Source organism: Anas acuta, chromosome 3, assembly GCF_963932015.1.
Source record: "Anas acuta chromosome 3, bAnaAcu1.1, whole genome shotgun sequence".
Taxonomy (NCBI): Eukaryota; Metazoa; Chordata; class Aves; order Anseriformes; family Anatidae; genus Anas; species Anas acuta.
This window is the reverse complement of record NC_088981.1, coordinates 65,352,279-65,368,299: the sequence shown is the minus strand read 5'-3', so window position 1 is coordinate 65,368,299 and position 16,021 is coordinate 65,352,279. Positions and strand designations below refer to the sequence as shown.

Genomic DNA, 16,021 nt, shown 5'->3' with positions numbered 1-16,021 from the left:
TGAGATGTGTATTGATTACTTTTGGAAAAACAAAATTTCCACCTAATGAATAGTTTTATGATCTTATGCATTGTATCAAATTCAAAAAGTGTCAGTGTTTAAGAATCTTTTGTTCTATTTAAATTGTAAACTTTTATTTAAAAAATAAATGAAAAGTGTTACAGCTGAAATATATATATATTCAGAATATTCTTATTTTTTTATGTCAGAAAATGTTATTGGAAGTCTATTTAGCTAAACACAGATTTGATCCCATAATTCACTCAGAATTTTTCCTGAGAATTATCTTGAACAGGTAAGTAATATGAGTGTCTTTTGTTTTCAGTTTGCTATTATGGAACTTCTCTAGAGATCAGGTCACTTGAAAGATCACTGTGAAATGGAACTGTCTTTTTTTTTTTTTAAATTGCGGAAAATATAGCACTACAGAATTAAATGTTTCATTTGTTAGATTATATTTTATTCCACATTTTTAATTCTTAGATCTCACCTAATTTACAAGAAAAACAATAATCCAATGAAAAGTTTGTCTTTTATGTGCAAAAATGTAAAGGCTGAAATGCTTTATCAGGCTTAAACTGATATTTCTACTCATAGCTCAAATAGGTTCTAATATGCAAAGAAAAAGCAGAAAATTTTTATTTTTTTTTTTCAACATTCCTTCAGCCATGGTTTATTGTAGGTATCACTAGCAGGCAAAAATAAGTAAGTTGGTAGAAAGATTTTCCTAACCATTAACATATTTGCATTCATGACACCCTTTTAAAATGACACTTAGTTAACATATATATTCAACGTTAGTTGATGATATAGATCAACTTAATGGGGTTTTATTTCCTGAAGGCTGCAAAAGGCTCAGAATTCAGGCAGGCAATAATAATAATAATAATAATAATAATAATAATAATAATAATAATAATAAAATACTTGAATATAGCCTTATTTACTCATTTGTTCTGTTCATGTTATTCTGATAAATCTCTTAAAAGAAGGAGGTGCATATTTTTGAAACTCATTCCTAATGAAATCAACCTCACACCTCTTCATTCACAGAAGCCACCTTCCCAAATTCTTTTTCAATTTTGGCACCTGTGGATGAACAGGTTGCTTTATGGCAGAGTGTATTTTTACAAATACAGAAAAAATTGACAAGAAGATGCTGCTATCAAATTCTGAATATGAAGTAGCAACCGGTCTACAGGCTGAGATTTAGCTGATTTAAGTCATAAAACATTTTTACCAAAAACAGCGTCACTGATGCACACAGATCTTTGATCCCCTGTTTTTCAGAACAAAAAGGCATAGTAGGTGAAAATTCCCAATTAATTCTATTCCTTACACTCATGTTTTATACCATTTTACATCTATGACAGAACTTTCCAAATTATTTACCACAGTTGTTCTATTGTTCCTTATTCATCCAAATATCTTTCTCTTATTGTTTGTTAATGGGACATTTCCTCCAAACATATTAGAAAGAGCAGACAAAATTATGCATCCTGCACAGAATATTCATCTGATTTGTTAATCTGAGCATGGATAAATTTCAGCATAAACAAGGGTTTTAAAATTGAAATAGCTAAGATGCCATTGGGAAAAAAATAAAAATAAAAAATTGGCCATCAATTGAAAGGAAAAAAAAAAAAGTGCCACAAGTGTGTCTAGTCATCTTACAACAGACATACAACCCACAACTGGAGCAATAAACAATATTTTCTTTCTAATCCTTAGAAACAGTTCAGACAGTTCAATGTCTGAATGTTTTTTTCTCTGACTGGACAACAAAAATTTAGATTATTCAATGTGGGAAGGGAGCTTTTTTCCTCAATTCACCCTGACAACTCAGTGATGCAAAAAAACATATTTCGTACATGGGAGCAAACAATTTGCAGTTAAATTATGGAAACAGATGAAGTGTACACTGCTCTCAGTTCATCTCAGTATTTATTGCTCTTTGTGGATGAAAGCTGAACAGAATTGTTTGGAATTACATTAAAACTGTGTCTTAATAAGACAATATGCAATAGTCGTTTATATGACTTCCAAGTGATTTCAAATCAGCATTACATTTCTAACATTACTGTAATACACAAGCAGGGGTAACTTTTAAAATAGAAAGAAATGAATTGATTTATTTAAGACTCAAACTGCAACTGATCAGTACACCATGCAGGACACTCTGTAGTCCTCCTCTAGAAAAAAAAATTATAGAGTGATTCTATAAATATCATATCCATAAAAATCTTTTCAGTGATTTCGTTAAACCATCTTAGGGTTTTACCTGGAAATATTGTAGCACAGTGGCTTAAAAAACCACTTAGGGCAAAAGACATTTCATTACTGGTTTTATAAAAAGTTTCAATAAAAATATTGTGGCTTTCTGTTTAAACATCTCGTGCAGAGCAGAGAAACCAAAGATAACAATGTTGAGTTCATGGTGAGAAGCAGGAAGTGAAAAATCAACGCTAAATAGAACTGGGAGCAAACTCGTTTTATTGTCCAGACAGACACAAAATTTAAACAAATAGTTTAAATAGTGAAGAGCACATTGCATCCAACATTTTTCTGTACTAATTAACACAACGATCTTTTAATGAAGCTTTTTTTTTTTTTTTTTTTTTTTTTTTCTTTCTTTCTTTCCCTAATGTTTGCTTTTAGAACTATTAACATCTCAGGCTTAAGAAATCCCTTCTGCAAATGTCAGTTTCAAATTGTGGAAGGTGCTGGAGCTGAGATTTTAGCTCCTCATTTTAGATTTTTTTTTTTTAAATTATTATTATTATTATTTTTTTAGAGAGATTTTAGCTCCTAGTCCTTAGAACAATAATTTTATTGTTTAGGCAGACCTTAAAGTTAAGCCTTGGTATTAGAGAGTTGTATAGATCTATCACATCCCAGAAAACTTGTGCCTGGAGGTACACATTCCTTGATGACTAGTTGAAAACTGTGTGAAATTAGTCACCTTTGCTATAAACACTCACAACACAAAGCACACATTTTTTCAAATGCGTGTGTTGTTGTGTTCAGAAAAGAGTAAGGTATTGGGAGCTCTTCATGACTTGTTCTTGTTTCTCATTTGGCAGTGAGATGACAAACTGTCACAGAAAACCTGTCCTCTTTCCTAACAAATGTTTCTTTTCCAGTCTCTGTTGGAGAAAAATTTATTTTCTGTGAATTTCAGTGGAAACTTAATCGGTGAGTACAGCAGTTCTGACAGAATCTTTTTTGACAGAAAATGCCAGTTAATCAGATTCAAAGTTTGTTAATACTTGGGACACTCATAACTTGATTTAGACACCTGGTCTAATCTGACCTGTTTGTCCTTACATATCTTACATATCACCCTATCAGGTGAGATTGTTTTGGAGCCTGTCTCCTGATGTAGCTGATTTTTATACAGTGAAACAGCTCCATTAGAAAGAGGTGACATTTTTACACTGAGCATAACTAAGTGCTTGTTGATCTTGACTCAGCTGTCAGGAAGAGAAAATGGCTCCATCTCTACTTGAAACAGGCAAAGTAGAAGATGTACCTTTTGCTTTTGAGGTGAGTGCTTTCACATAGTTATTCCAGGAATAACACTATACATTTTTTTTAATTATCTTTATCATTTTTTTTTTAAAGACTCACACATGACTAAAGTTCTTCATGCAATAAACAAATAAATAAATAAATAAATAAATGCACCCTCTCCACTCCTCAGCAGAAACCAATACCTCTTTACTTGTCCCTCATTATTTTCTGTTCTCAGTTGCTCTCCTACCAGTCTGATAAGTATGAAGATACCACACCAATCTACCTCTTCCTACCTGCTCCCAAACAACCCCAGGAAGCAATCATTTAATATGCTTATATATTATCAGCTTTTGTTTTTATTTCATTTGAAGTTATTCAGCATCACTTTCTACAACAGTATTGTGCTAGGAAAGCAAGAAAGCTCACGTTCATGAACTAAACCAGTAAATTCTTGTCTGCCCCACAGGGCTACGCTGAACCTTCCAGACTGTCTTAATCTGTTTTAATCATAGAATCATAGAACCAGTACGGTAGGAAAAGACCTTCAAAATCATCTGGTCTAACCCTCACCCTACTACTAATGTCACCCACTAAACCATGTCCCTAATCAGTACATCCAACCTTTCCTTAAACACCCCAGGGACGGTGACTCCACCACCTCCCTCAGCGAACAGTTCCAATGCCTGATTACTCTTTCTGAGAAGAAATGTCTCCTGCTTTCCAACCTAAACGTCCCCAGACTATCCAAACTATCCTGAATCACTCACAACAGATATCAGGTCCACTCTTGGCTCTGCTCAAACTTTTGGTATTTTCTTCAGTTATTTTACCCTATGTGACTAAATTTCAATACTAAAAATGAAGATCATAAATAAACCTTCATATAGCCAAGCTTGTGATTTTCACTAGGTACTTAGAGTGAGGAGCAGACACTGAGCTCATTTGGGCCCTCTATTTCATATAGGAAAGCCAAAAAGGAGGTATTGAAATGCTTTTCTTTTCCATATCTGCTACTGCTAGAAAATGGATGGACAGAGAGTTACTACTGATTTTAGAGAAGTCAAGAAAGCAGGAACAGTTTACACTAGCAAATATTAATGTGCACAGGAATGTTTTCCTTCATTAACATAGTATCACTCATGCACAGGAGTGCATGAATTCTTCTGCGGCACACATCTGTCCCCTTCCTGCTAGTGTTTTCCCTGTATATTTCCCTTTAAGTCAGAACATTGACTCCTGTGACTGTGTCAAACAAGAAATTTGTATAATACCTCATGCTCTGAAAGTTAAAACAGCCTCTACTAGCAGCACAGGTCATTCCATGCCTCTTAGCCTCACTGCTGTGCAACACCCTTAGTCTTGTTTTATTAGAATAGATGTAGCTGTATTGTACTGATAACAAGGTCGATAATCCTTTAATTATATGCATATAAAGTAATCTGTGGTTTACTTATGAAATTTTGGTTCCAACTCTATATTCTTAGCACATACCATAGGATTATAATCTGTGGTGTCATAGAAAAACTTTGCATCACTAAAATTGTATATGTTGGCTATCAAGACAACAGATTGTTGGATATGTTGGAAATGATGGAAATTTATTTCTTTTAGCCAAAGGTAGACCAAACAAGCTTTTTCTCATGAATCTTCAGTCTTTTATATATTAAACAAACAAACAAAAAAAATAATCCTTTCAGTGCGTAATACAGACAAGTGACATTTTCTCTTCATAAAAGACAGGAAAACAGATAGAACTTGCAGAAACACTATCTTACAAGGTAAGAAAACTAATTATCAAAGGACAGTGTGAAGCTGAGTGCAATTACATCACTAGGAGTTGTAAAAAGAAACAAATACATTACATAAAAATCAGATGTGGTGCATTAGTATGTTGGCTGAAAAGTGGGAGTGGGGGACAGAAAGAAATAAGTCCAAGACTTGAAAACCTCCCAGTATGCACATTGCTTTATCTACTATCATAAAATCACACAATCATAGAATATTTTTTATTGGAAAGGACCTGTGAAAATCACTTAATGGAATCCTTCAATGAAAGCAGGGGCAATTGAGATGAGGTTGTTAAGGGCCTTGTCCAGAGAAATTTTGAATAGTTGCAATGGTGGAGATTCTACAACTTCACTGTACAACAATTCAAATAAATGTTTGAACATCTTCCTCGTGATTTTTTTTGTTTTTAATTTTAAGCACAGGTAGGCAACAGAAACAACAACATACTCACAACTAAAATGCAAAAAGTAGATTTATTCTCGTGACCTTGCCAACCAGGGAATCCCTGAAACAGCACCTGAGCAAAAGTATATGATCACAGGAACACAAACAGAAATGCAGGAACCACTAAACAGGGTCCATGCTAGGAGATTGCCAGCCTTCTGGTTTCACCTTTTTTTTATCAAGAGTTGCTCAGGCACAGTTTTTACCACCATGCTGTGATTCTCACTGTGCTTCTCTGTTCTTTGTACCAAGGCCAGGAGCTCAAGCACATCCAATAGGGAATCTCCAAGTCCACCAAACACCTGTTATCTATGCACAGATGAGCTACTTGTCAAACACACAACACAAACAGGAGTAGACATAATTTATGTTTTTCTACATTGCTCCTCCCCAGACCTTATGCATTCCCAGCTGCAAGATCACGAGTGTATTTACAGTCCTCCTCTCCAGTCTTCCTTTCTGATCCCATCCTCCTCTCCAGTTTTCCACTTTTAATCCATTCCTCCCAACAAATAGTAATTTCCCTTGCTACTACTTGCATCCACTGCCTCTCATCTTTTCACTTTGCATCTCTGAGAAGAGTTTGTCTCCATTGTGTCTTATACTCTACCATCTGAAGATAGCAAGATCTCCCTTCAGCCTTTTCTTCTTAAGATTGAACAAAACTACTTCTGTAAGCCCCTCCACATATTTCATTTGCTCTTGCCCCATTATTATCCCTGCACTTGCTCCTGTACTTTTTGTGTCTTTTTTTGTTTGTTTGTTTTGTTTTGTTTTGTTTTTGTACTGGGGAGGCCTAAACAATGTCACAGAATCAAAGAATGGCTGAGGCTGAAAGTCACATGTGGACATTGTCTAGCTCAGAGCAAGGTCAACTAGAACAGATTTCTCAGGCCATGTCCAGTCAGGGCTTGAATATTGAATATTTCAGAGGTCAGAGACTACGCAATATTCTTGCAACCTGTTCTATTGTTTGATCATCCATGTAGTAAAGAAGATTTTTTCTTATGTTTAACTGGAATTTCTTGTATTTCAGTTTGTGCCAACTGCTTCTTCACCTTTGGGCACCACTGGGAATGTCTCCATCTTCTCTACCACCCCCCATCAACTCTATACACATATTGATCAGAACCCATCCAAGACTTCTCTTTTCCAGTCTAAACAATACTAACTCTCTCAGTGTCATCTCATATCAGATGCTCCAGTCCCTTACATATCTTCATGACCTTTCTCTGAACTTGCTCCAGTATATCCATACCACTCATGTACTGGGGTCCCCAGAACTGGACCCAGCACTCAAGATGTCTCATCAGAGATGAATAGAAGGTAAAGACCATTTTCCTCTGCTTCCTGGTGATGCTTTTCCTAGCACAACCCATGAAACTGTTGGCCTTCTTTGCCACAGGGGCACATTGCTGGCTCATGATCAACTTGTTGTCCACTAGAACTTTCAGGGCCTACAAAGATATTTTCCAGTCTGTCTGTCCCCATATTGTGCTGTTGTATTAGGTAGTTTCTCCCCAGCTGCAGGACTTAGGAAATTCTTTTGTTGAATTTTACAAGATTCCTGGCAGCCCATTTCCTCAGACTGTTTGTGGCAGGCTGCCCTCTTATGCATTCACCATTACCTCTGGTTTGATATCATCCATGAATTTTCTGTGGATATGGATCAAGCAATCTGCAGACAGTATAAGCAACCATACCCTTTCTTGGAAATCTCTAGTTTGATACCATCTTTAGCTATCAAGGGCCAGAGGCAACACAGGCAAGTCATAACTTAACATTAAGTGGGTCATAAAGAAGCACAGATAGAGAGCTCTTGACCGCTCTTGTCACTTCACTGTTTAATGTTCTTCAGGACATTAGCATTTGAGATTTTAACCTTGCACATGCCACTAATGTTGCAGTGCTAACACACAGAGATAAACAACTCAGCACTCAAACTTGATAAGTATCTAAAAACTACGTGCTCCTCTGTCACGTCCCTTGCAGGACTTGATCCAACACCATGTTCCAGAGAAGGCTTCCTACAGATACCATTGCTATTATCACTATAAATGAGGTGTGTCAGAAGAAGATGATGATGCTGCCTACCTTGACTGGGTAAGGCCAGTCACTCCTGTGGTGAGGGGCTGGGATCTGCATCCACACTCATAAGTGCTTCCATTTTAAGTTATATACTATTAAATCACCCCTATTATGAAAAATCAAGCATTCAGGACTTTTTAAGTTGGACAAAGAAGCATGGTTTCCTGGTGGCCGAATAAAATAAGATTGTAAAAGTCACTCTGAAGATGACTGAAGTTTCTAAACTTGAGTTAACCAGGAACGCTCCACTGATTGAAGTACTGCAGGGAACAGAGGCAGTGTGAAGTCTGGCTGTTGGATGAAGAAAACTGACTTACTCTATGCTGCTGCTTCAGACTGTAGAGAATTGTTGAATGTGTTGAATGTGTTGAATTCCTTTGTACAAGATTGTCTGTGGAAGGAGGAAAATGGTATTTGTATGTGTCAATAGACAAGAACTGTCACACAAAAAACATTGTTCTTTACACTGCTCAGGTCTAATTGTAATGGAGGAATATGTTTTTCTAAGAAGAATCCCTGAAACCAATAGGGTAAGAGAAAAACAGAACAAAACAAAAACCAAAATAATCAACTCAGAGTTTTGTCTGTGTTAAACTTCGTGATTTTCTTAGATATTTCAAACATTTTTTGAAACTACTGGAGTCTCTAAATGGTATATACAGCATAAAATTTTACATAACAAGAAGGAAGAACTAAATACTGAAAAGTATTATTAGCACACATATGGAAAACAAAGACAAATGAAACACAATTATAGACCATAGAATGTAGACCCACACATATTACTTGTCTATACAAATAAGGTTACATTTATACCCCTAACTCATATCTAAACCCCAGAAAAGACCAAAGCAATAATAGAACTTGGAATTCTTTTTGTCTGAAGCACCTGCAGGATAGCTACATGAAGGCATCAAATAATCCCAGAAATCCACTGAAGTTGTTAGAGAAATTATTTAATCTCCATCAACAGCTCAGTCAGTCACCTGTGGGGAAAAAAAAATAAAAAAAAAAAGAAAGAGAAAGAGAAAGAGAAAGAGAAAGAGAAAAAGAAAAAGAAAAAGAAAAAGAAAAAGAAAAAGAAAAAGAAAAAGAAAAAGAAAAAGAAAAAGAAAAAGAAAAAGAAAAAGAAAAAGAAAAAGAAAAAGAAAAAGAAAAAGAAAAGAGAAAGAAAAAAAAGAGAAGAAGAAGAAGAAGAAGAAGAAGAAAGAGAAAGAGAAAGAGAAAAAGAAAAAGAAAAAGAAAAAGAAAAAGAAAAAGAAAAAGAAAAAGAAAAAGAAAAAGAAAAAGAAAAAGAAAAAGAAAAAGAAAAAGAAAAAGAAAAAGAAAAAAAAAAGAAAAAGAAAAAGAAAAAAAAAGAAAAAGAAAAAGAAAAAGAAAAAAAGAAAAAGAAAAAGGAAAAAGAAAAAGAAAGAGAAAAAGAAAAAGATAAACAGTTAATGTTTAGGCAAAAGGCAAGGGAATGAAAAGTAGAAGAATTAAAGTGTCACTCTTCCATGCTATAGGGACCAGGCAATTCTTTTTATTCTCAGAAAAAGAGGGGTTCAAAGGTCAGCTGGTATTAAATTTGCAAATTAATGATCTTACTGCTTATTCCAAGAGGTCTGATGACTGGGCAAGGAGCCAGGGCATCTTAGTCCATGAAATATCTCAATTAGCTACAGTCTCTTTGCCAAGTTCCTCAGATGCATAATATGGTTCCCTCTAATTTCTTAATCTCATTCTGACAAATACCCTTGGGAATTCAACAAATGGGAGTAGACAGAGGTAACTGGAGGCAAGCAATGATAGAAGAAAGTTTTTCTTTTCTGAGGAGGAAAAAATATTTCTTTTCTACTTGGAAGTGGAAATTTTAAGTGAAGTGCTGATTACAAGCATAGAATTCAAATTCAGACAACTTTTAAAAGACTCTAAATTTTGTTTCAGTATAGGTCCCAAATCCACAAACCTTTGAATCCGTTTGATGCTTCTAACTGCGACTGTAACTACACAGCTTGACTGTTCAGTCCTGGTTCTGATTGCTAAAAGTTCTCGTTTCATTACACATACCAAGCCAACATTAATTTCATTCTTTTGTATTATATATCACACAGCAGCTACTAAACTTACGCTTTCTTTCTTACTCATCTTCTCTCTCTCTCTCCAGTTTCGACACAGCTATCTCTCTGGCTATGTCTTCATTAAACATTTTGGATTTACTAAAAGCATGATTTGTGTGGGAAAAATAATAAATTAAAATCTAGTTCTAATGAACTGGTGTCCTAGATATACACATTCTCATTTATTGTACTATTTAACTTTGTAGTATGGACATTTACAGAAGTGACTGCTAATGTGTATAACTTCAACATTGTTAAGTGGAAATGCTTTTTTTTTTTTTTTTTTTTTTTTTTTTTAACATCTAACTACTCATGGAAATTGTTAGGATGTTGTTTTTTCTTTCTACCCTCTTAAGACACCCACATTGGGCCATTCCATCTTTGCAGTTAACAGGGTTTTATTCATTTTAAACACAATATTGTACTAGAAATCTATAGTTTTTGCAGTAACTGAAACATAAATTATGATCTTGATCCAAAGGGCATACACACATCTTGAGCCTGAATTGAAGATGATGGTGACAACAAAATTGTTGGCCATCACTGCATTCACTGTCAAGGATGTTAAAGGCTAAGTAGCAATACAAGATTGGGTAAGATCTCAATATGTCACTGGATTCATGCTTTCATTCAACAGCAGAATGACACAGAGAGACCATCACCATCAATGTTCGATGTTTGTTTTCTGATCTGCCTTTCAGAAAACATTAATAACCTTTTTAGCTGTCTTGTTCCAGTGTTTGGTTCTATGTATAGTTAAAGAAGCTTGTTTAATATTTCATTCAAATCTTGCTCAATAAAGTTAAGCTGATTATTATTTCCATTTTTCTGGGGAATATGAAACCAACTGTCCCTGGCTATGGCAGGAAGGTTTGAATTAGATAATCCTTAACGTCCCTTCCAACCCAAGTCATTCTATGATTCTGTGATCAGCCTGATTATAGCAACATTTGAATCCCTTCCAATTTATTTATAGTTGAAAGTATGGGGAAAAATATTTGTGTTTGGATGAGAGATACAACATGAAGTATTTTGTTTTGGTTTAGGTTCTGTAAAATTATATAACCTTTGAAGACATATTTACACCAAATTTTTGAAATGTGAACGTGATTTCAGAAAAATATTAAATGCAACTGTTTCAGCATTTCCTAAACAGAATATTTAGTCTAGAAAGTGCTGAAACAAAATGCTTCAGCATTTTCCCCATTGTCAGATTTCTTACTTCTTCAGATTGGTCATTCCCTTTAAAAGAAGGAAATTAAATTGATTTGCCATGGTATGCTCTTGACAGATTTATGCATGTTCTTTCCTCTCATCTCATTATCCTTCAAACACTTATACGTTTATTATTTAATTACATGTTTCATTATCTTTCTAGCTACTACTATTAGGCTGACTGTGCTGTAATTCTCAGGTCTTTCTTCTTCTTTTTATTTATTTGTTTATTTATTTTTTTTGTCTAACAGACCTAAACTTGCCTTTCTTCATTCTTCATGACTGTTAACTGAATTTAAATTCCATTCACAGACCTTACTGAAGCATTTCAAATCATTTTAACTCAATATTGGTAGTCTGATTTCTTGCATACTGGATACTCAGTCCTGTGTGTTGAGAAAGTGGCTAGTTTGGTGATTAGGGAAAGGTGAAAAAAGAGATGTTTTTGGCGCTTATTTGTTTGTCAGGAACCATTGGACCAATGCTATTTTTTTTGTTTGGTTGGTTGATTTTGAAAATGAAGGCCAAGTATCTTGGAGGCTACCTGTAGATTATCCTTAATACCAGCCCCTCTGTTTGCATGGCCTCACTTGCATTTTCTTTGTTCTTTTTATTGACATTATTTTTAATTATATATATTATATATTTTTTTTTGCTGGTGTTCTATACAATAACTAATTATTTTAGTTGCTGCATTTACTCCATGTTAAGTCTTCCCTTTTTCCCAAATGCTCATTTCATTTTTCTGTTCCTAATGCTGGTATTATTTTGAGTGGGTTGCCAGGTTGGAGAGCCTTCTCTTAAAAGATTTTTCTCAATTTGGTGACAAATTACAGATTTTTGTGTGTGTGTCTTTATGTCTTATTTAAAGGACTCTCTGTTGGGTTTGTCCTTTGCATTTAAGTCCCTAAATTATCCTGTCTCTTAACTTTACCCTTAAGTTTTTAAAATGTATACCCTTTGAAGTAATAATAAAAACATTCTTTATCATAAATCTACTTCTGTTTATCCATTCATTCAATTTAAATGCACTAATCTTTTTATCTGAGGATATTTCTTATGAGATTCTATCCTATAACATCCTTGCCACTTGATTAACTCTAGAGCAATATATTCCTGTGATTACTCCTTGACTTTTCCCCTTGGCCTATAACACAGAGATTAAAGTTCCCTATAAGAATAAAAGCATATTCATTAAAAAATACTTTTATCTATATTCAGCACATTCTAAAGAACGGTATAGTAGGACTGTTTCGTTCCCCATAAGCTTCTCCTTGAAATCACTAGAGCTACTCTGAAGTTAAACATGCAGTAGGAGAACAGAGCCCTACAGAATATCCCTACAGAAAGACCTTTGGATTTAGCAGGAGTACACCTTTCACATGGCTTAGTACTCACCTACTGGTACATAAATGTAGGGAAAACCTTTTGAAGTAGAGCTTAATGAACTCTGTGACATTGCTATCAAAATCTGCATTCTGTTTTTGTCTAGACCTTCAATTTCTTTTTGTAAAGTAATGCAAGGCTCTTTAGAGGTAGATTTTGGGTTTGGTGTGACTGGTATTTGCAATAAAGTGGAAGTGTGATAGGAACTGCAATTCCTTTTGAATGTTAGTTTCTGCTTAGAGCTCATTTACAGTGTTGAAAAACATTATTGCTTTTCAAGCAGGTTCATCTGTAGACCAAAGATGTTATTATTATAAACAGTATTGCTTGTTACCAAGTAGAGTTAAGAAAACATACACAGTTCGTAAAGGAGTCCATACTAGGTAAATCTGTAAGAGATGAGCAGTGTCTTGATTTGTTTCAGCTTCAGAGTGATTTTGTTCGCTGTTTTAAGTGGGCTTTCATAAGCATGTATAGTGGACTCATGAGTTCATTTAGTCCCAAAGTGTACAGAGAGATGAAAAAAGCCAGACTGTTTTGTAATATAGAATGCACGGTACTGTTCCTAGCCAGCATGCATTATAAGACCTTTAAAAATATTTGCTATTGTTTTATGTCTTTCATTTCCCAGACTATGCCATCAATTAACTCTATGTAAGTAAAATTACGCCAGTGCTGAAGTAGTAGGGACTATATTTGCAGCCAAGTCTGTTCTTGGCCTTTGATGGTACATGTTTACAAAACTATTCCTTCATGTACATATGGCTACAGATTTGACTGAGTTTAACACCTGCACAAACATGTGGTATTATGTGTGTGTAGATTGTCTTTTGAATGCCTGAATGCCAGTTCTGCCACTTGTGTACTGGTAGTGTTAAGTAGCAGGTCAAGCGTTAATGCAAATGTTTGCACTGCTGGATGTGAGTAGGTATATTTTTTAGTGTAAGTTTGCAAGTGCTTTAAAGAATGGGCAGGTTGAAAATCAGGTCCATGGGGCTTTTTTGACAAAGATTGTATTCACATGGACATCTTAACTCACCATGGAACTGATTCAACACACTCTGATTCATTGTATATCTACACCTAAAATTATCTCACCTGTGTAAAATTTGAGTTCCAGGAACTCACAGTCTAGGAGGGGTAGGAGTGGGTGGAAGCAGATTCCCGTGTCTACCCCCAAATACCTTCTGCATGCAAGATTCATGCTGCAAACCATGTGAAGGAAAAACAAACAAAAATATTTTTTTCTTCAGTGCTTTACTTGCCTCATTGTCCTTCATAAATTGCCAGGTTTGCTTCCAGGAAGTTTCCAGGGTTTAATATCATCTCCCTTTAATTCATACTTCAGTGTTTTGTGATTTTCTCTCCTTATTTAATTGCTTATAACCATTTTAACAATATAACTTAAAAATAATTAAAAAAAAAAATAAAATAAAAAGAGAGAGAGAGAGAAAATGTTAGAAAATATTTTCAAAATACATTTAAAAAAAAGCACCAGTAAATTAGAGGTGGCTACTGGACTGAGTTTTATTTCAAAAGTGTACTTAATAATATGGATTAAGCTTGCAGTAACTTGTGATTTCAGCAGAGTGAAATAAGTTTGAAATAAGTGTTGATTGGATGTGTAGGTTGGGACACACTGCACTGTATTTTCTGATTCAGTGTGCAGCACTTGGTGAAGGTTAAAAGAAGAAACTCTATTACAAAGACTAAGTGAACAATAAATTGAAATATGATTCCCTTACCAATGAGGAAATTAAGGAAAGATAGACTTTTACAGAATCATACCCTGCTTGATAGTATCAAGCTTAGGAATTGTATGTCACATCCTTGTAGACACTGGCAGTGACAGTACTATAGAAAATTTCTGTATTTGGAAAGCAATCTCGAATCAAAGTTACTGGATGGAAAACACAATAGTAAATAGTAGTATGTAAGCAGTACAAGCAGAAGTAGGGCTCAATTACATCACTTATCTTAAACCTAATCATGCTTCTGAAAATGCCAAAATCCCAAATACATTTTGAGTCTACTTGGAAGTCATCTGCTACTATGATATTGTGAATCTGCACTGCTACATTACCTCGCTTGCACTGCCAGCTCTTTACTGACCTGTTCTGACTGGGATCACTGTGATCCCATCACTTCCTATGGCAACAATGGCCAATTCTTACTTGCTAATCCTTGCTTAATGTTGATAGGGTAGCTAAGGTCCCTTTTTTTCAACTATATTTAGTCATTTAAATAACACCCTTTTCTAATTTTTTTTTTTTTTTTTTTTTTTTTGACAGCACTCTACATTTTCTGTATCAATTCCCATCTTCCCTGTTTTCCTACTAGGACTACTATGCAATTAAATATATTCTCAGGTATTAGGTAAGCCCAGCCTACAGCATTTCTTCAGCTGTGCAGGGGAAAGCAAATGTCTTTCATGGAGTATGGGAGCTCTCTGAAGGGATGAGAGGGATTATTGTACAGAGTGATAGGAGACAACCACATACAATGTGACTCCCAGCAACTTTGTTGGTTTAAAAGTTTGTTTTTTTTTTTTTTTTTTTTTTTTTTTTAATAATTTTGGAAAGCATATCTTTTGATTTAAATTATTTTCTGTGTGATTTCTCACATGTAAATAATTCATCAGACTACAATTATTCACTGAAATACCAATATATCCCACATCTTACAATTTCTCTGCATTGCTAAAGGAAAATGTTTTAATGAAAACTCTTATCAGGATCATAATCACAGTTTTTGTGGCTTAAAATACAAGTAAATTAAACTGGTATAATAATTTGCACCAGACACAGAACTAAAGATCAATAAACGATGAACTCAAAAGTGATTTACTTACCACAGTTAGTATTAAGCCAATAGGAGAGGAAATATGTTTATGTACATTTCTAAAAAGAAGCAAAACACCTTTCTGACTGAGTGATAGTCAAGTACATACAATTTGGTCATAAGTTTTCTGAATGTGTATCTAAGTGAATTTTCAGCAAATGAATTTTACACTTCTAATGCTGAAGGCAATTTATCACACATACCTGAAGAGTATTGATTTTGTAAGACTTGCAAGACTTGCACCTTCCTGTTGAATTAACAGTAAATCTGGTATTTATTGAACACAAAAGGCATCATATGATGTCAAACATCACCCAATGCGGTGACATCAGAAGATGTGACAAACCCCATAACAATACCATCTCCATCCCTCCACCATATTTTTATGAGAAACTGTAATAGGCAATGGCAAAATGCTTCTTGTTTGAGCCAGTTTTAACATTTGAACTTTAAATAACTAAGATAGCAGGAATTTTTGTTTGGTTTCAAACTCATCATCTCTTTAGTATTCCTTTACTTCCTAATTTGTAAAGAATGCAGCAGATGTGTTTCTACAAGACTACTTCTTCTTAGAACAAGTTAAGAACTCAATTCCAAAAGTTACAATCTGCTTTCATTTCTTGTCTAGACATATTCATAATCCG

The 16,021-nt window shown here is 34.6% G+C and overlaps 1 long non-coding RNA gene across 1 annotated transcript; it reads left to right on the top strand.

Moving 5' to 3' along the window:
• The first annotated feature begins 926 nt into the window (after positions 1 to 926).
• On the top strand, positions 927 to 7,859 carry LOC137854309 (uncharacterized). The gene is made up of 3 exons (XR_011095083.1): positions 927 to 3,195; positions 6,785 to 7,074; positions 7,741 to 7,859. It is a non-coding gene; the product is annotated as an uncharacterized lncRNA (long non-coding RNA).
• Positions 7,860 to 16,021: the final 8,162 nt, after the last annotated feature.